The following is a 20,811-nucleotide window of genomic DNA, read 5'->3' on the forward strand; positions in this document are numbered from 1 at the left end:
CACCGTAGAGCAGGGGTGTCAGACCAGTTTCCCCCCCACGTTCCGCATTCAAGCATCACAATGTTTCAAAGCCAAAGATGCTGACACCGTAAAAAAGAAACTTGTTCAGGCCACTTTTCTCTCTGTAATTGATTATGGTGACTTGCTGTATACGCATGCAGCCTCCTCCGTCTTACAGAGACTGGACTCTGTTTATCATGCAACCTCCTCTGTCTTACAGAGACTGGACTCTGTTTATCATGCAACCTCCTCTGTCTTACAGAGACTGGACTCTGTTTATCATGCAACCTCCTCTGTCTTACAGAGACTGGACTCTGTTTATCATGCAGCCACCTCCGTCTTACAGAGACTGGACTCTGTTTATCATGCGTCCTTTTTTACAAATGTCAAGTCACTCACCCACCATTGCACATTGAACCAAATTGGTAGGTTGGATCTCACTTTATATGCGCATAAAGATGAATTTGTATGTGTTCATCTACAAAGCCCTTTTAGGTAAACTCCCTCTTTACCTCTGTAGTCTGATCTCCTTCACCACCAGCAGTGACCATACCCGGTCTGCTAGGTGGTTGCTACTTAAAGTCCCCAGGACATTCACAGTATTAGGCAAGACTGCCTTCTCTTCGTGTGCACCAGACGCATGGAATAATCTACAATCCATGCTTCATCTAGATATGTTGGTGCCACTGAATGAATTTAAAATATTGATGGAAGACTGTTACAGAGGAGTGTAAATGCTTTTCTTAAGGCTGGATCATGTTGTTGTATGTTTTAATTCTGTAATGTATTGATTGTTGCTGCCTTGTTGGCCAGGTCTCCCTTGAAAAAGAGACTCTGAGTCTCAATGGGCTTTTCCTGGTTAAATAAAGGTTAAATAAATAAAAATAAAATCACAGAGGTTCGGAGGGCGGCACTTAAAATGTATTATATTTCCTTGTCATCAAAATGTACAAAAGATCGGTCTCCTCCCTGGCTGTCTAGCGACATGCGGTCTGGGTACCCACCCTGTGAAAATGAATGAAAAAAGAACTAATGTAAAATAAATAAATACACATTTGATCAATAATCATTTTATCAATGAGCTTAAGGACATACATCAAAAGAAGGGACAGAATATAACACGATCATTTCAAACTGAGTGTTATCAATGGAAAAACGGGCTCTGTGGCTGCGCTGCTAGCAATCAACTCTACTGCTTCCCCTGCCTGCTGTTCTACACCAGCAACAGCGTGTGGACAAGAGCCGGTAACTGCGACTTGAACAACTAGCCTACAGCACTCAACAATCATGAGAAATCTGTGTCTCACATCCAGAGCCAGATAGCTCTGAAGAGATTCAGTAGCTCGCCGCTAGATCTGCCATTGAATCAACACCGGAGATTGAACATCAGCATGCACAATGCAAAGGTAAAAGAGAGCCGTGAGATTTAGAAAGACCAAGCTAATTAATGCTACATGCTACCTAAACAGGAGATGGCATTTTGTGGCAACGATGAGAGTGCCAGCTCATCAAACAGGCCCAGGGGCAACCATGTGGAACTAGTACACGCCTTAAGACTTAGCTGAGAAAGATGAACAGTTAGCAACTCATCTAGAGACGCCACCGTGTTTGCTTTTTGCTCACGGCCCATGGAATTTTCAAAGAAACAGGCGCGCTCTTCTGTGTTCTGCAGAACAAAAAGATGGATATCGGTTTCTGCCGTACCCGTAACAGCGACACAATGAAAGCGCTGGAACGGCAGCGACAAGACTTTGATAGTTTCTATGAGCGATTCAAGCAGAAATGCAATGACCTGGGCCTGGCAGAAAGCGAAACTCGTAGTAAACAGCTGATCAGTAGAGAGGGGGTGAATATACTACTACATGCTGGACAATATTAATGTTCAGATGAGAGCCAGGTTTGACCTCTTTGGTGACTTTAATTTCCTTGGCTTAGAGGACTGCAAAAAAATCGAAACAATGTCGCAAATTTCGACACCAGCAAACGAGAGCCTGTCAAATTATGCCAATTACTTCGATTTCGTTAGACTTAAGGAAGATCTTGTCGGATTGTACAGTTAACAAATGGTACAGGACAAATCACATGGACAGCTCCTCAGCTTTGTCTTCCAGCATGACCAGACACAGACTGAGTTACTGCAGCTGGTGCTCACTATACCAGCCACAACAGCATCCGTTGAGAGGTCATTTTCGGCACGGAAACGGATAAAGACATACAGTCGAAACCGGACCGATAAAGGGCGACTCTCATCCCTTGCCATCATCTCCGTTGAGAATTAAGACCGAGAGACTTTTAAAACGGAGGGCCAACAGGGAGGAGTTCTACAGTTCAGTCACTGATGTCTTTACCCAGAAGGAAAGAGGGATGGACATCAAGTGTTTAGCGCCCTCTACTATTATCACATTGTCTATTGTGTTAGTATATATCTCAAGCAGTAGCACTGACTACTATTATTACGTTACATGTCTATTGTGTTAGTATATACTGTATCTCAAGCAGTAGCACTGACTACTATTATTACGTTACATGTTGTCACGAACGTCGTCAGGGAATTGACCGGACCAAGTTGCAGCGTGGTGAGGGTACATTTTCCTTTATTTTAAATGTCGCCAACAAAACAAGAAACAACAAAAAAGAACGTGAAGCTTACTAGGGCTATACAGGCCACTAACAAAGACAACTACCCACAAACACCAAAGGAAAAAAGGCTGCCTAAGTATGATTCCCAATCAGAGACAACGATAGACAGCTGCCCCTGATTGAGAACCATACCCGGCCAAAACATAGAAATACAAAACATAGAAACAAAGAAACTAGAATGCCCACCCTAGTCACACCCTGGCATAACCAAAATAGAGAATAAAAGCATCTCTATGGCCAGGGCGTGACACATGTCTATTGTGTTAGTATATATCTCAAGCAGTAGCACTGACTACTAGGCATTTAGTGTGTGTAGCGCTGTCTACAAGTAGCCCTACTCGCTGGCATTTGGGTCGCTGTCTGTGATGCTGAAAGTTGCCTGGTCGTGCAGGGCAGTTGCGTAATTAGGGCCTGTGAATGTGTGCCTAAAGGTTGCGCCGCCTACCTGTTGCTGTTTGATGGTTGGTTGTGGATGTTTGATGGTTATCTTTGTGATCGCGTCATACTGAAAAACAGCGTAGCGACAAATCCGCTTTATGGATGTGTGCGTGTGGAGTATAGAAAGTGTCTACCCGGCCTCGGACCTTACCGCACGTCACTGTTCGCTTCGACGACATCGGCAAGCTGGACAGAGTGAAAAGACTTTAGGCGTAGGCCCGTTATCATTTCTTCACGGTTTCAATTTGGTTTTGGCCATTTCAACGTCGATTCAAATACTCAAACCACCCGCGGGGCCTTGAGTTTAACACGCGCTGCAGAGAGACAGAGATACATTAATAAGACTAGACAGGGTAGAAAGAAAAAAAAACTCCTATTATTCTCCCTCTTTCTTATTCTCCATCTTTTACCAGGTCTGTTGGCCAGAGACAGCATTCCCATCATGCCTGTGACGTTAGGAACGTCTCCCTCCAAATCCCTAACTAGTTTTAATTAGCGTTCAGCAGAGTGTCAGGACCTGGGGGGGGGGGGGGGGGGGGGGCTGCTGGGTAAGAGAGTTTCCCACCACACCACGTCCTGCCTGTCACCAACCCTGATGGGCCCTAACCAAGACACCGTTTTAAAGGAGGTTTGTGTGGAGGCCAGGAGATAAGAAATATTTGGGATGTCTGGGTCTCATGCAAGCTGCCTTCTGTGTGATGACAGACAGCTCCACGCCAGGCCTCCCTGTGGGTTCACACTGAGGATACCTTTAATTACAGGAGTGGAGGTCTGACTGAAAATGTTGCTATTCTCAGGGCCAAAGGCTCTATCTGTGTGTGAACGGACTTAAAGATGTGTGTATGTGTGTGTGTGTGTGTCTGCGTGCATGTAGATGTGTGAGGAGTTTATCATCCACTGTCTGTGTGACAGAACCACTCCTTTCACAGTACTCACAGAGGTGTTGAAGTGTGGAGGGAGTTGGGTGGGAAGGTTCTCTTTATGATTCTAAGTTCACACGGATCAGGACACTCACTCATTCCAAGTCTGCCTGTCTGTCTGTCCTCAGTCTCCCATGCCAGTGTGATTGTTGCTGAGCTAACCAAAACAAACTTGGCCAGCCACAGCCAGACACTGCTGAGTGTTCCCTGTGAGAGCATCAACACCTCAGCCAGAAGCAACAGACCCCTCAATTCACAGGTCTACTCAGTCCACTGTCTCAACTAAGTCCAACCATTTCAGTATAGTACCACGTTTACTGTGAGGAATATAAAATAGTAGCAGGGGGAAATCAGAGTCCATAGATGACAATAATGAATGATGAACTGACTCAGTAGTCCTAAACATCACCCACAGGTTCCAGTCTAGCAGGTAGGTGGGCAGAGGTCTGGCTCTAATCTAACACAAGCCAGGCTTGGGTTACCAGAATCTTCAGTAATTTTGGTAATTAACCAAAACCTCTGGCAATCTATCATATTTGATCATTTAAACTTGAATAACTTACTTATTTGTTATTAATATATAGTATTGTCCCTAAGTTTGTAACAGATAGACCATATGATTCAAGAGAAAATAGCCTATTGAATGAAAAAAGCATCTTAATCAACAATGGCAATATTTTCAATTAACTCTGCAACTCTTCCAACTATCGACTTTTTTCCCAACTGCCACCAGTTTGACACCAAAACAGTGACAACAAATACATATTGACATAGTCAAATGAAGTGTGTAAAAAATAACGGATAGTTCGTACTGAAACCCTCCTATTTAACATCAATGGTATTCACTCAGTTGATGGTTTGTATTTAGGATAATGTTTTACAGCTTTGTAATTCAATTTTTTTATTTTAAAATCATCTCATTTAAATATTTCATATATTTTACATGTGATAAGGCCAGACAGAGGGCCAGAGATAATTACAGACACCTGTGATAATCTGAAGTACCCACAAGGGCCACTAGATGTCTTGTGATAGATTACATAAAATCCTTGAAAGATGCCCACATTCTGGTAGTTTACTGGTAAACTTTGAACGTTTCCAGTAATATACCCTCCCTCTGCAACCCTAAGCCAGGCACAGTTGCTACATTTCCATTGAGGATTAACCACAATGTTATACCCAAAAGGCTCAGACTTTTCTGTTTCCATCTACATGGGCCGGCACGGGTGTCTCTCTAGGCCATGGCTCCGGCGGACCTACTCTAACTTGGAGCCAAGGCCCTGGGTACTTTTCAGCTTGCATTTACATAACAATGTCTAACTGTGAACTTTAACACCTTCTCACAAAGCAACAGTCTTGAATGATGCCGAGGTTGTTGATTCTGATCGCCAGAAGTCTTTAGTGTCACACTCCTGATGGAAACACCATAACACTAGAGCTGGCATTAACATAAAACACTGGCGGCCCACTGGTGTGGGGGTAAGTGTCAGTGGTAAAGCACCAGGTGTGTCCTGCTGGCCAAATGCCTGCCCGGTGTCCTGCAGTGCCCAATCCAGCACTTGTTTCACTGCACTGGTCTTCGCGCGCACACACACACACACACACACACACACACACACACACACACACACACACACACACACACACACACACACACACACACACACACACACACACACACACACACACACACACACACACACACACACACACACACACACACACACACACACACACACACACACTCAGTCCACTGTCTCAACTAAGTCCAACCATTTCAGTATAGTACCACGTTTACTGTGAGGAATATAAAATCGAACACACACACGCACACACGCACACACGCACAGCTACACCAAAACAATTAAACTTTTCACTGAGCCAGGGCTGAGAAATGCAAGACAAGGCCAGGGGCTGGAGTGGGGTGGCAAAGGTGGAAGAGGTCCAGCACAGAGACACAGTCACTCAGTATTCGGAATGTCTCCCTTCCTCCGTTTCAGCTTGGGAGAGTTCTACTGTATACTTTATGGACTTGTGAGAGCTGAAGTGGTCAAAACAATACATATTTCAGATGGACCCATTCTGCTTCTAGCCACCCAGCACAGGACTAATCATGACTGGTGGGCTGAGGTTCAGACAGGTTACGGTTCACCCTTTGCTATGCTATCAACCCTGACTATTTGTTAAATGGAGGAGGGAGTCTCCTGGGGGTGTTCTAGGCTGTGAGTCAGAGATTGACTGGGGGTAGAGTGAGCTCTCAACCCATGTAGGCTGACTGATAGTGTGGCTCCTCCAGGGTCTGGGGGAGATACAGCTTAGGCCCTCCCCTCCCCGGCTCCTGATGCTGCAGTGCTGCTGTCACTGTTTCCTCCAGTCTGAATAATGAGCAGAGACTGGAGCTGGCAGGGTACACCTTGCCCCTAATCAACATCGCCCCTAAGCCACCATTAGTCTCTCTCTCTCTCTCTCTCTCTCTCTCTCTCTCTCTCTCTCTCTCTCTCTCTCTCTCTCTCTCTCAAAATTCAATTCGCTTTATTGGCATGACTTAACAATGTACATATTGCCAAAGCTTATTTTGGATATTTACAATATAAAAATGAGAATCAAAATTGTCAACGGGACAACAGTAACAACAATAACCAAGGGTCAAAATAACCACACATTCAACAAAAACAATAAGAATACAGTAGAGTACATGTGCAGGTTGATTGGTCTGTCAGACACTGTACCTCAACTTATGGCAGGCAGCAATGTAGTGCGATGCCAACCCACAGCTCTTTGCGTCCTCCCTCAACAGGACGTGTAGCCTATCCTCATCAGAGAGGTCTTTGAAACCTTGAATAAGGGTTTCAAATTCGGGAAAATGACACTCTCTAATTGTTTTATATTTTTGACATTTTGTCAGGAAATGCAGCTCCGTCTCAGGTTCTGCTGTTGTGCAGTGGTTGCACAGCCTTTCCTCTACAGGGAGCCAGGTTTTCCTGTGTCTACCCTTCTCAATGGCAAGGCTGTGCTCACTGAGCCTGTACTTTGTCAAGGTTTTTCTAAGGTTTTGATCAGTAACCATGGTCAAATATTTAGCCACGGTGTACTGTCGATTTAGGGCCAGATAGCACTGCATTTTGCTTTGTGTTTGTGCTTGTGTTTCCCAATAAGCAATGTAGTTTTGTTTTGACTGTGTTGTATTTTGGTTTATTCTGATTGATTGGATGTTCTAGTCCTGAGACTTCAGTGTGTTAGTAGAACAGGTTTGTGAACTCAGCCCCAGGACCAGCTGGATGAGGGCTCTTTTCTTTGCTCAGCTCTTGGCATTGCAGGGCTTGGTAATGATATGAGAGGGGGTCACTGTATTTTAGATGTTTCCAAAACGTAATTGCTCTTTTTTGAGTTTTTATTATTAGTTCCTAATTCTGCACTGCATGCATTGTTTGTAGTTTTCCTCTGGACATGTAGGAGAATCTTACAGAACTCTGCATGCAGGGTTTCAATGGGGTGTTTGTCCCATTTGATGAAATCTTGTTTTGCAAGTGGACCCCACACCTCACTGCCATAAAGTGCAATTGGTTCAATGACATATTCAATTAGTTTTAGCCAAATTTTAATAGGTATTTCAATTTGAATTTGCTTTTTAATGGCGTAGAATGCCCTGCGTGCTTTCTCTCTCAGTTTATTCACGTCCTCATTATGGTGTCCAGTTGAGCTTATTTTTAAACCTAAGTAATTGTAGTGTATACAGTACTCTATATATTTTGTACCAATTGAGAACTTTGGTCTAATTCCCTGAGATCTGGATCTTCAATTTAAAATCATTATTTTAGTCTTTTTGGGGTTTACTGCCAGGGCCCAGGTCTGGCAGTACTGCTCTAGCAGGTCCAGGCTCTGCTGTAGGCCATGTGCTGTGGGTGACAGCAGGCATAGGTCATCTGGGAAGAGTAGGCATTTAACTTCTGAATTGTGGAGACTAACACCAGGGGCTGAGGATTTTTCTAGAATAGTGGCCAATTCGTTAATGTAAATATTGAAGAGTGCAGGGCTCAGATTGCAACCCTGGCAAAGGCCCCGCCCCTGGTTAAAGAAATCTGTTATTTTCTTACCAATTTTAATGCTGCACGTATTGCCAGTATACATTGATTTAATTATGTCATATGTTTTACCCCCTACACCACTTTCAATAACTTTGTAGAACAGTCCTGTATGCCAAATAGAATCAAATGCTTTTTGGAAGTCGATAAAGCAGGCATATATTTTGGTATTATTTTGGTGGACAATTTTATCTATCAGGGTGTGTAGGGTGTAAATATGATCAGTTGTGCGATGTTTTGGTATAAATCCAATTTGGCTTTTACTCAAGACATTGTGCTTATTACGGAAGTTCTTATTGAGCTCCTGGTCAGTAGTTGGGGAGTCCAGTGGATTTTGATTGTCCTTTATAGCTTTTTCTAATCCATTCAACTTCTCATGAATTTGGCGTTGTTCTGCGTTTGTGTCAATTTGAACAGTGTTGTAGAGTGTTTTAAAATGGGTTGTCCATATGTCACCATTTTGTATCGCTAATTCCTCTTGTTTAGATTTTTTTTTTGTTTTTTCCAATTTTGCCAGAAGTTGTTTGTGTTTATGGACTCCTCAATTAGTGTCAGCTGCTTGCTGTTGTACTGTGCTTTTTTGGTTCTGAGTGTATGTTTATAGAGTTTTAAAGTCTCACAGTAATGAAGGTGTAATTCACCATTATTTGGGTCTCTGTGCTTTTGGTTGGATATTGTTCTAAGTCTCTCTCTCTCTCTCTCTCTCTCTCTCTCTCTCTCTCTCTCTCTCTCTCTCTCTCTCTCTCTCTCTCTCTCTCTCTCTCTCTCTCTCTCTCTCTCTCTCTCTCTCTCTCTCTCTCTCTCTCTCTCTCTCTCTCTCTCTCTCTCTCTCTCTCTCTCTCTCTCTCTCTCTCTCTCTCTCTCTCTCTCTCTCTCTCTCTCTCTCTCTCCTCGTTTCACCCTGACTGGGAGATTGTCACTTATCAAAAATGTGTAACTGATAAAGAAAGATGACCAATATATTCCATGACCAGAAAAGTATGCGAAAGACTAAGGTGGGAAGTTGGGGGTCAAATGCGTTGATATTGTTGTGTCTGTTTAGATATTAGAGACTGGAGTCTCTATAGAGTGAGTTGGGGGTGGTGTGGCGGCACACACTGTATACCCCTCCTGTTTCTGTGTGGCGAATGCAGGATTAGAGACACAGGGCCCCAGAGGAGTGAGGGGATCAGTGGACACTCTCTGGGGCAGGACATTGGGTGACTTTGGTCTGAGAGGCCAGTGGAGGGAAGTGAGCTGAGCCCCCCACGCCACGCTGTTCTGCATGTCCACTCTGTTTGGTCAGGGTGGGAAGCCATTAGTTCTACTAGACTTCTCACCCCCTCAGCAATATATTCAAAGCTGTTGCCAAGCGATGAACACCTAACGCCAAGCTGCTCAAGTCATTACACAGACAAAAGTGCCACATAACCGTTTTATATTTGCTTGGAATAAAAACAACACCATAACTATCATTTGATAACAAATCACTACTCTGAGTGTATATTAGAATGGCTGATTGCTCACACACAAAAAGCCAGTCCGTCAGTACACTAAAGCAGACAGATTAGAGAGAAACCAAACCAGGCAAAGACAAACCCACTGGGCACACCACGTCATTTCAACGTGGAAATGTGGGTCATTTTCGGTTGAGACGTTGATCAATGAAATTTCAACCTTTATTCACCCAATCAGAAAGACAGGCAGAGGTTTGTTGAATTCCCAACGTATTATCATTATGCATTCAACCATCTAAAAGCACAACCAAATTCCAATGAAAAGACAATGTCTGATTTTTGGTTTAGCTATCATGTAAATGTGTTATCACTGCACTTTCAACCATTTAAAAGCAGAACAAAATTCAAATTGGAATACAATGTCAGACATTTTGTATTTATACAACTTAATGTGTTATCACTGTGCTCTATCTAATAGCACAACTAAATGACCTGGATTGCAGTTGAGATTACATTCAAAGTACATGGTGCAAGTGATCAATGCCGTTCGAGATTCTGCACAGATATTTATGTTGTGGAGATCTCCACAGACCTGCGACCTTTGCGTGCTGTCTTGAACATGCAGGCTTTCTATGATAGCATAATACAATTTTTATAGTTACAGTCACCTCAAAATGTGGCCATGGACAAGTTCACTCATTTTAATGTTGAATTAAAACTGTTACATTAGTTTCATAGACTAGGCGTAACATAGTAGATGTAAATCCGGGAAAATCCAATTAGTATGATATGTAACATTTGGTATGGTTACATAAGACGAAAGGTTGCTTAATGCAAGAACTAAAGGAGGGTGGTTGGTCGGTGTCGGTGTCGGTGGATGGGTGGGCGTATAACGCAAACGTCTAGCAACCCAAAGGTAGCGTGTTTGAATCTCATCACGGACAACTTTTGCAATTTAGCTGATCAGCAACCTTTCAACTACTTACTACTTTTTAGCTACTGTGCAACTTTTTAGCATGTTAGCTAACCCTTCTCCTAACCATAACCCTTTTAGCTAACCCTTCCCCTACCACTAACCTTAATCCTTTAACCTAACTCCTAACCTTAACCCTAACCCGAACCCTAGCTAATGTTAGCCAGCTAGATAAAGTTAGCATTAGCCACCTAGCTAACGTTAGACACAACAAATTGTTTCGCGAATTCGTAACAGTGTACTTTTTGCAAATTCGTAACATATCATGTGAATTGTAATTCGTAACATATCCTAAGAAATGGATGATGGACATGCACAAATGAATATATACCATACGAAACATAACGTATCATAATAAATGGAGTGTCTCGGATTTACGTAAAGAATCATACGAAATGCTCTGAGACCAGGTTGGATAGCCTTAACTTTAGGTTATTTACTGTATTACAAAAGTCATATTGAATTGTGTTAGGTTGACAACACAACCAAATATCAACATTTAAAGGAGACGTATCTAATGCTTCGATAATTTCCTCTGAACCCCTGGCTTAATCATATTCTTTAACATTTATTTTTGGTTTAGTTGGCGACTATCCAACATATCATTTGTTAACTTTGCAAAAATGATATTAAATTGTGTATGGTTGTCATTGCAACCAAATATCAACATTTGAAGGAGATGTATATTTTGTGCCACTCACTTAGTCTGACTTTAATTCCAGTTTGTCTACAAATAATTATTGATATGTTTGATTCACGTCTCCCTCTCAACCAAAAATCTAAGTTAAAGAATAGGACTAAATCAGATCATATGCACTTTAAATAAAGTTGGATTTGATTTAGTCCTATTCTTTAACTTAGATTTTTGGTTGAAATGGAGAATTCAACATATTCATTATTAACTTGAAGATTACATTTGACATCAACTAAAGCTTGAAAACCTAAGCCTATATGTATTGTCTAAGGCCTATATGTATTGTCTAAGGCCTATATGTATTGTCTAGTTTTAGTTGAACCCTGGGTTGTATTGAAACAATAGCTGTTGAGGACTTCGCAAATGCTATATAGGCCTAAATAGTATCATTAATAATATACACTAAGTGTACAAAAAATTAAGAACACCTGCTCTTTTCATGACATAGACTGACCAGGTGAATCCAGCTGAAGCTATGATCCCTTATTGATGTCACTTGTTAAATCCACTTCAATCAGTTTAGATGAAGGGGAGGAGACAGGTTAAAGGAGGATTTTTAAGACTGGAGACAATTGAGAAATGGATTGTGTATGTGTGCCATTCAGAGGGTGAACGGGCAAGACAGAAGAAATATCAACCCACACAGAGAAGCACGAGATTACATTTGAGAGTTTTCCCCCTTAGTTAACACTATCAATGTTTCCCTTTACTGTGGGAATTGTGATCGAATCAACGCAATATTAGCCAGTTTCAATGCAACACAATGAAACAAAATTAACTATGCATGAGATTTTGTTGTAGGCAGAAGGCATCGGAGTAGGATTCTGTTGTTGACAAGCAGGACTCAGCCAGTACTCTACACATAACGGTGTGTATAACCAATCAGAGCTGCAGTAGGCCTGTATGCAAATAGACCATTGCCATATTTGGATCTGTGCCATTCACTTTGAACTAGACTGTGTTTACAGTATGAGTGGTCATGAGTTGATGCGCTTGTTTTGAGATAAAAGTTAGTTAGTTATTAGCCCAGTTATAGATCATTTGTAGTCAGTAAGGGGGGAGTGATTGCTTACTACAAGGGCACAAACCATGTACATTTCTAGACACCTTTGAAAAGCAAGTCAGGTAAAGAGCTTTTTTTTGTCTAAAAGGGGCAGTGTTGTATTTTGAGACGGTCTTGAATAAGCTAAGTAGCCAATAGGCAGAGAGTAGCATAATTTGTCTGATTCCCTTTAATAATGGTATGGGAATATTAATGCATTTTATTTTGTAAAGTGGTTTCTTGCAACAAACAACAATTCTCTGGAGAGAATTGCTTGTGGAAGATCAACGAGTTCATGTTTCCATGGAATATCTGTTGCTGCTAAGGAGTACTGTCTGCATTGATAGCTGTGCTTGCTGTGGATCTTGTGAGGAAACCTGCACGGAACTGCCATACTTCGCTGAGGGAATATCTACGAGTAGTGAGGTGGGGTGCTTCGGGACTTTATGTGTGTCCTCATTTATTTTGAGCTCCAACGCGCGCCAACAGGTTTAAGCAAGCTTGCAAGTAATGTGGGCATGGGTTGTGAGAAACCATTGGGGTTGATTCCTTTCATTTCTTTTGATGTGGCACATTGAAAATGTGATAATATAGACCTTGAACCTTATGTCTGTTCTATCTGAAGTTAATACTCTAGTTGTCATCACATTAGTGAGTTTACAATAGGGATTCTTCTTGGAGATGTCCTTCTCACCTAACATCCCATGCTGTAGAGATATTCCAAGTAAGGTATTATCGCGGGTGTCAAATTCGAGCCTGGTGAGAGTGTTACACTAGCAAGCAAGGGATAAGAACGTTGCCAGCCAATGGAACATTTCGAACAAACGACTGGCTTGCGTCCATAGATACCGAACAAAATGACTGAACGACTGGGTGTCCTCTCTGGCAACCGAACCGATAGATCGAACGACCAGCCGGCTTGGGTAGCAACCCTAGTTTGTGTCGGGACTATATCATGTAGAAGGATTAAATAGTATGAATAATGTCATAATAATAAATATTTGAATGAAAATATGTAAATCATTATTTATATATGTTGGTAACTCGTTGTACAACAGTAATAATCCCATCGAAGGCGGCGTTTGGAGGATATATTGGCACGATTTGCCGGCCCTCGACTTCGTCTCTGGCCTAACAGCACCCGTGCCAATATATCCTCCAAACAACGGCTTCTCGGTTATTATCACTTAAATAGCCACGGTAGCCTACTTGACCACTGTCTGAAACTGTAACTCAAAGCGGGTACAGCCTCAGTGTTCACAGTAAACACGCGCTGGAAGTTGCACAGAATTTTCACAACGTTAAAGTTTGTGCTCGGCAGACCAGAAATTTGCTCAGTACCAAAGGAAATAGAGGGAACATTGGTAGTAGGTACCAGGCGCACCAGTTTGTGTCAAGAACTGCAACCCTGCTGGGTTGTTCATAATCAACAGTTTCCCGTGTGTATCAATAACGTTCCACCACCCAAAGGACATCCAGCCAACTTGACACAACTGTGGGAAGCATTGGAGCCAACATGGGTCAGCATCCCTGTGGAACGCTTTTGTCATCTTGCAGAGTTCATGCCCCGACGAATTGAGGCTGTTTTGAGGGCAAAATGGGGGGAAACTCAATATTAGGAAGGTGTTCTTAATGTTTTGTACACTAAGTGTTTGACTTACATTTGGTTACATTTAACTTGCTCTGTTAAAACTTCTCTTTGGAATGACTTCAATAACAACAGTGAATCTATTTAGTTATTAAGAGATCTCTCAATAGTAATTCTCACGACAGCACATTGGTAGTAGTCATTGACAAATATCAATGCTGGGCTACGTTAAAACCCTGGATGGGAGACCAAATGGATAGCGTAGATAGATCAACTCTTCAGTAGGAGGTGCTGCCCAGCCTATTGTTGTTTTCTGATAGTGGATATAACATCGAAGATCTGACGTTGATTCAAAGGTACAAATTCAAAACAAATTGAAAAGTGGTTAGCATTATGACATATTTCTGTTGCTGAAATTTCACCCTCAAAACAACAGTGAAGGACTTTTTGCAAATCCAATGTATTTTCCACGTAGATTCTACGTCACAATACGTTGACAAATTACGATAAAACAACGTCGATTCAACCAGTTTGTGCCCAGAGGGAAGCTCTCTGTAACCATTGTCTGTAGGCCTTCAGCACTCAGCAATGAACCGCTCACATTAATAAAACATATCGCCCAAAAGGAGCAACACTGTTTAAGGACAATTTGCATGCATGAATAGGAACACGTGCCCTGACATTAAGCGATGCACTACATTCAAGGATAAATTACATTTAGCTGCCATTTCAGGAGCTCCTGTAAAGGTTTTGTCACATTCACTACATCTAAAAAGAATCCATTAATAACAAACACACCTGTAAAAATGTATAAGAAAAGTACCCGTTTTAAACTCCAACACACAATTGTGTAGCTCCACAACACCACAAATAAAGATGATCTATTCTACTCTCAGACAAACAAGACAATGATAGTGAGCAAAAGCCAACTCAGACCCACATGGCTGTGGTCCTGCAGAATTCCTTGCCTGTCTGTCTGTCCATACCTGAGAGAGCCAGCAGCAGTAGCAGCCCACGGTGATATCCCCTGGCTGCAGTAGGAGCTACTAGGAGCTCGCTGAGGGAAGCAGCTGACGTTGGATTGACTACACTTCCCCCGTCCTACTCAGTCCTCCGCTACAGCACACTGACTGACTTACTGACTGATCTCTCCCCCTGCAGCGAGACAGGCAGCCACACACACACACTCTGGGGGGGAGCGGCCTCACACACACAAACACACATGCACCCTCAGAACTGCCACAGAGGGGAGTAATCTGATCTGGGAGCAGAGTTAACCTGGGAAGTACTTCAAACACCACTTCAGCTTCTGAGTCACCATCCAGACAGCCAAGTCAGAGCTGATAAAACAGAACAGAACCCGTGAGGTCCTTCAAACATAGGTAGGTAAGCCTCAGATCTCAAAACAGATCTCAGAACAGCTTTACCTCTGAGATTTTCAAACAATAATAAGCTTTTAACATGATCTCAGAACAGCTAACCTAAGAAGCGCTTTAAACCCACATTTGTCCAAACCAAATGCTTTTATTTTGCCAGGTGGATGGTGCGTATGCTTGGGGAGTATTTGTAAAGACAACAAGCCCAGGAGGACACGTTGGTGGGTTTTCCTAAGCCAATCTAAATTGTACATTCCAATGAGGCTCATTTTCTTTCCCTGCTTTCCCTAAAAAGGATTGTTCAGGGTCACGTCCCCGGGTCAGGGATCAAGTTTAAAAATGGCTGACTCACTAACTCAGAGGAAAACATCAACATTAAGCAAGAAAGGCAAACCAGCCCCCTGGTCATGCCAATATCTCTCCACTTTCCAGTGATATTCAAGTGACATGCATTTCATAAAGATCTTTAGAATGACTGAAAGTAAGGTGGTCTCCCAGGACTGTTAACAAACTCTAACAAGCTGACTGACCCATATTTTAAATTCACTTCATAAGCAGAAACCAACAACACACATATAGCAGAACCACACTTGATGTCAAACCAGAATGCTGTTAAAAGCAAACAGGCATAAAATATAAAACGTAGTATTACATTTATATGCGTTTTTTTTCTCTCACATACATAGAAAAAAGTTGTCATCTAGAAAGTAAAACGGTTCTTTTTCTGTGCCCATAGGAGAACCCTTTGAAGAACCCTTTTTGGTCCCCGGTAGAACCCTTTTGGTTCCAAGTAGAACAGTTTTAGGTTCCAGTAGAACTCTTTCCACAGCGGGTTCTACATGAAACCCAAAATGGTTCTACCTGGAACCAAAAAGGGTTATACCTGGAACCAAAAAGGGTTATACCTGGAACCAAAAAGGGTTATACCTGGAACCAAAAAGGGTTATACCTGGAACCAAAAAGGGTTATACCTGGAACCAAAAAGGGTTATACCTGGAACCAAAAAGGGTTATACCTGGAACCCAAAATGGTTCTACCTGGAACCAAAAAGGGTTATACCTGGAACCAAAAAGGGTTATACCTGGAACCAAAAAGGGTTATACCTGGAACCAAAAAGGGTTCTACCTGGAACCAAAAAGGGTTCTCCTATGGGGACAGCCAAATAACCCTTTAATAACCCTTTTTTCTAACAGTGCATCATAAAACGGGACAGCTATACATTTAGCTTCAGATTCAGTGTATAGAGGGAGTTTGATTGGCACATTCCAGGCTAGCAGGCTAGCAGCCCAAACCTCTGAAGCCAGTCGTGTGTAATGGCATGGCTGCCTCAAAGCCGGGGGACTGCCAGGAATTCAGCAGAACAACAAATCTCTCGACGGACTCAGTCTCTCTCTCTCTCTCTCTCTCTCTCTCTCCCCCTCTTTCTCTCGCTCTCTCTTTCTGACATGCGAGTGTCTGTCTCTCAAATGAGTGGAGTAATCAAGCAGCAGAGAAATGACACAATTTCCACTGTATTCTGTAGTTCCAGCTGTCCGTAAAAAATAAAAATTCCACTTCTGAATAAATTCGGTTCTGAATGAAAAAGAAATGAAGAAAAAAGACATTGTTGACAAGCTGAACTAAATATAATTAGAATTGTTTCTTTTCTGAGCATGTGCAGTACCTTAAGTAGTCCAGTTTCTTCGCAAGCTATTGGCAGCTAGCTGCTACCAGCGAAACATTTGACCCAGAGTGATCATGTGTTATGTGCTCCTCTGGCCTGGTCCGGCTGTGATTTCACATCTCTGATGTGAACCCAAGCCAAGTTCCCTCTCATTGTTCCAGTGTTACTCTGCTGAGACGGTGGGAGCTGGAGACGGACTGTGGAATAGCAGGTCACAGGGCGGAGTAGTGCTCTACACACACACACACCACAAGCAAAGTTACTCAAGCACACATACATGCACACTGCATTTCAGAACAAACACGTGTGGGCGAGCACACACAGATACAAACACAAACACACACACACACACAATCAAAGCTCAAAATGCAGCTCAAATCCACAACACGATATGCCACAATAACAAACGCTGATAGAGTCACATTAGCATTGAGTGTTCTTTTGTTATCGCTCTCTGCGTGTTGAACATTCTATTGCTTCTGCAGAGAAAAACGCAGGGAAATGACAGAGCACTTCATTCACTTCCACATTAAATCCACGTCCATCATCCATCCCTCCAGGTGACAGAGTACGATTTCCCCCTTCCCTTCCTTGCTTCCTTTTCTCCCCGGCTCATTTGCATGCCAATCGACTGCAGGGTGTTATTCCTCTCAAGCATAATTAAGACTATTGTCTGGAGCACTCAATTACCACAATTTAGGTTGTGAAACGCCTCTATTTCAGACACTCTGACTGAAGGGCCAAACACAATGTAGTTTCACATCAGCGTGGCGAGGAGTTTGAAGAGGCCTCTCTTCCTATCCACATGACGTTTTGTGGTCAAGAGCTGAGATGTAACAAAAAAAAGCTATTTTATTCATTATTTTTTTTTGCCGTATAGGCTTGGCTTTCCAACTGATTCTCAACAACAGTCCAATCATTTGAAAATATATCGGCATCCATCCATTCAGCCGTCAGCGAAAAAACATTTTGATCGTCGACGTTCAAAGCATCACTTGTGTTGATCTTGATCTGCGAAGTGGTGTCTTTCTTAACCAGATGAACAGATAATACGTTGTCCCGTCGCTCTTCCTCTCGGCCAGACGTTGTGTTTGCAGAAAGGACCCCATTGCTGTATTAGCTAAGCCCACTCATAGCCAAGACTCACCAGAACAGACACAGCTCCCGGGGACGGGCATGTAACACAGCCAGCAACACATCGCTAAATCACTTTCACACCACTCTGGACTCCTCTATCTCTCTGGTTTAACTCCTAGACAATAAAACAATATGGTGTTTGTGTTCTTGTAGTGTTTGCCTAGATTTCAGCCAATATCATACAGTGTCCTAAACTAAATCACATAGGCTGCCTTGAACTGTGTCAACAAGTGGCATCTGCTCAGAAGCTACTGACGTGAACTCCATATGAGGTCGCCAACCTTTCGTAGCAGTTCTCCGTGTTCCAGCGGTATAGTGTCTTCCCTAGAGAACCAAGGAAGGTTCACTTCTTCCCAGCGCGCAAATCACATGGACATAAAGAATGCTCATTCTCTCCAATGAGCATTCTCTCCGTAAGTTCTCATACTTTCTGCGTGTACCGTTAGAGCCCAACGACACTGCTCACTTATCTGTTGTGTAGTGGGCTGATCCTCTGGTTTTCACAGCTGGGCTTCTAGCTTGTGATTGGGTTAGAGAGCCAGTGGGCCACTCGGAGATCATAATGAATGGCTCACCGTTCATCACATTACACGAGATAGGAAGTCTTCAATAGCAAACGGACCGACTGACATCGCGTCCGATCACACCGACCCTGAGAACGTTCTCATTCCTCCACATCACATTTAAAACAAAACACATGCCAATTCACATGAACAAACAGACAAAAAAACACTTACTCCGCAGCTTACATTCTCCACTTTGTTATATTGTTCTCTGTATCCAGTTTGTCCCTTTGCGTTGCAGACTGCCTCTCATTCCCACTGCATGCATAACAGAGCAGAGCCGGAGCCCAGTCTGCACACCAAGGAGCTGCACTCAACAGGTAAACAGCCCAGCAGACAGACAGCACGGTCACAACGACAGCCCTCTGCCAGCCACCCAGACAGCACAGGGCTATCACTGATCACTATCAGCCCTCAGCCCAGACAGACAAAACCGGAGGATTCTAAGCTATCAGCATTGTGCTCCCCGACAGACTGGAGTGGAGCCCCTCCCTGCTAGTTCTCTCTCTGGCTGAGGTGTGTGTGTGTGTGTGTGTACAGTCGAGAGTTCTGGGGCTAGAGCAATGAGACACGGAAGATCCTCCCCTCTCTCTTTTTTTCTCTCCACCAGATTCAAGCCCCCTCCAGCGCACTCTGCTACTCACACATACATTACTGGTACCCCACTCCTCTATGTGTGTGTGTGTGTGTGTGCATGTGTGTGTGTGTGTGTGTGTGTGTGTGTGTATGTGTGTGTGTGTGTGTGTGTGTGTGCATGTGTCATTGCGTGTGTGTGTGTCTGTGTGTGTGTGTGTATGCCTCTCTGATCATCATCTGAATACTAATGCATTTTATCCCAGGACCCCCCCCCCCTTGCGGTGTACTGTAGGTGTAGCTTTGAGGGGATGTATTCTCACTTGAAATGCGTGGGCGGGCGAGCTAAATGCAGTGCAAATGCTCAAACAGACCGGTGGGAAAGAGCTTTTGGTGAATATAAGTACTCTGGAACTACTGTGTGAACTATAAGAATGGGCCAGGTATAGACATCAAATCAAACATCCGATACATCTCTGTCCAAAACAACACAGTCCTCCCTCCAGAAATACCGCTTTCCAAAAGCCCCTTTAGGCTGAGATTACAGAGCGGAGCACCGATCAGAGTCCGAGAGACACAGCGGCTTTTTAGAACCGCCGTCAGCATCGCAAAGACAATAAGGCCGAGCAACTGCAACGTCTGGGGGACAAGTAATCAGGCAGGGTGCCAGGTTACACTGTTCTGTCTACCTCAGACTGCCTCGAGGCAGCGGACTGCTTTTTCAGAGTCCTGTCCACCAGACCCCCCCCCCCAACTGGCTCTGAGCCTCCTGAATACACATGCATACATTTACACATCCATGGTTAGGACACAGCTTACACCGTCCTGTCAGCCACAACACAACTCTGATTTTACCGCACACTTCCTCTCCGTCACCTAATTTGAACCGTTGGTCAAAAAGACGCAAAAGTAGGTTTTCATTAAGGCGTTATGCTCTCTTGTTCGTTTTGTCTCAATCTTCCCCTCACCATGCCAGGCAATTTTTACAATTCTAAAGATGTATATTAAAAAGCAGATGAAACAGAGGTAAACAAAATGTTTTTTTTTAACATGTATTTTTTTTATGACAAAACAACTGGTTTGCCATGTTGCCAGAGTCTGCTGGTCCTCCATGTCTCCAGTTGGAAGCAGAAGCTCTGTGTCGAGTCGTGGCCTGTGCACTTTCCACTGGAGGAGCCCAGGGTAACAGGGGATGAACCAGAGAGGAAGGGGGACTGAGTTTCCATGCCTGGAGTAAAGAGGGCTGTGTCCAGACAGGTTGGACACAGTGGGGTGGGTGGGACTATCTAACATTCTGCAGGATGGATATACGAGTAATAAATCTGCACCCTCAGGCGTCTAGGCTCCATGTACAGTTACTTCACAGGTACACCAAAGACGGCATAGGTACGGCAATAAAATAGTCCTTTTTTTGCGAACGTGCATTACAGAAGTAAGTGCAATTATCAATGCTATCGATACTGTTTTCGTTGTTATGGTTGCTAGTCCTGCCAGTACGTGAGCTCAGCTGCTCTCCTGTAGGTGGTCCATTGTTACAACCACTAGAACCCCTCTAATGTATCCCATTAGCTCTAACTCTGTGGGAGGTGGGCTGGCACCGGGTCTGTGCTTTATGCTAATGTTGTTAATACGTGGAACCACCTTAATTAATTAACCCCGACGGAATTCTCGATCTTTCAACAAAGG

The 20,811-nt window shown here is 43.3% G+C and overlaps 1 protein-coding gene and 1 long non-coding RNA gene across 7 annotated transcripts in view; both read right to left on the reverse strand.

Moving 5' to 3' along the window:
* LOC129866753 (neuron navigator 2-like) overlaps positions 1 to 20,811 on the reverse strand; it is a 140,205-nt gene that overhangs the window by 51,405 nt on the left and 67,989 nt on the right. The window lies entirely within an intron of this gene.
* Positions 15,826 to 18,715, reverse strand: LOC129866756 (uncharacterized). The gene is made up of 2 exons (XR_008761526.1): positions 16,853 to 18,715; positions 15,826 to 16,761 (listed from the first exon to the last, which is right to left on the reverse strand). It is a non-coding gene; the product is annotated as an uncharacterized LOC129866756 (long non-coding RNA).

This window comes from Salvelinus fontinalis, chromosome 12 (genome assembly GCF_029448725.1).
Source record: "Salvelinus fontinalis isolate EN_2023a chromosome 12, ASM2944872v1, whole genome shotgun sequence".
NCBI classification, from domain to species: domain Eukaryota; kingdom Metazoa; phylum Chordata; class Actinopteri; order Salmoniformes; family Salmonidae; genus Salvelinus; species Salvelinus fontinalis.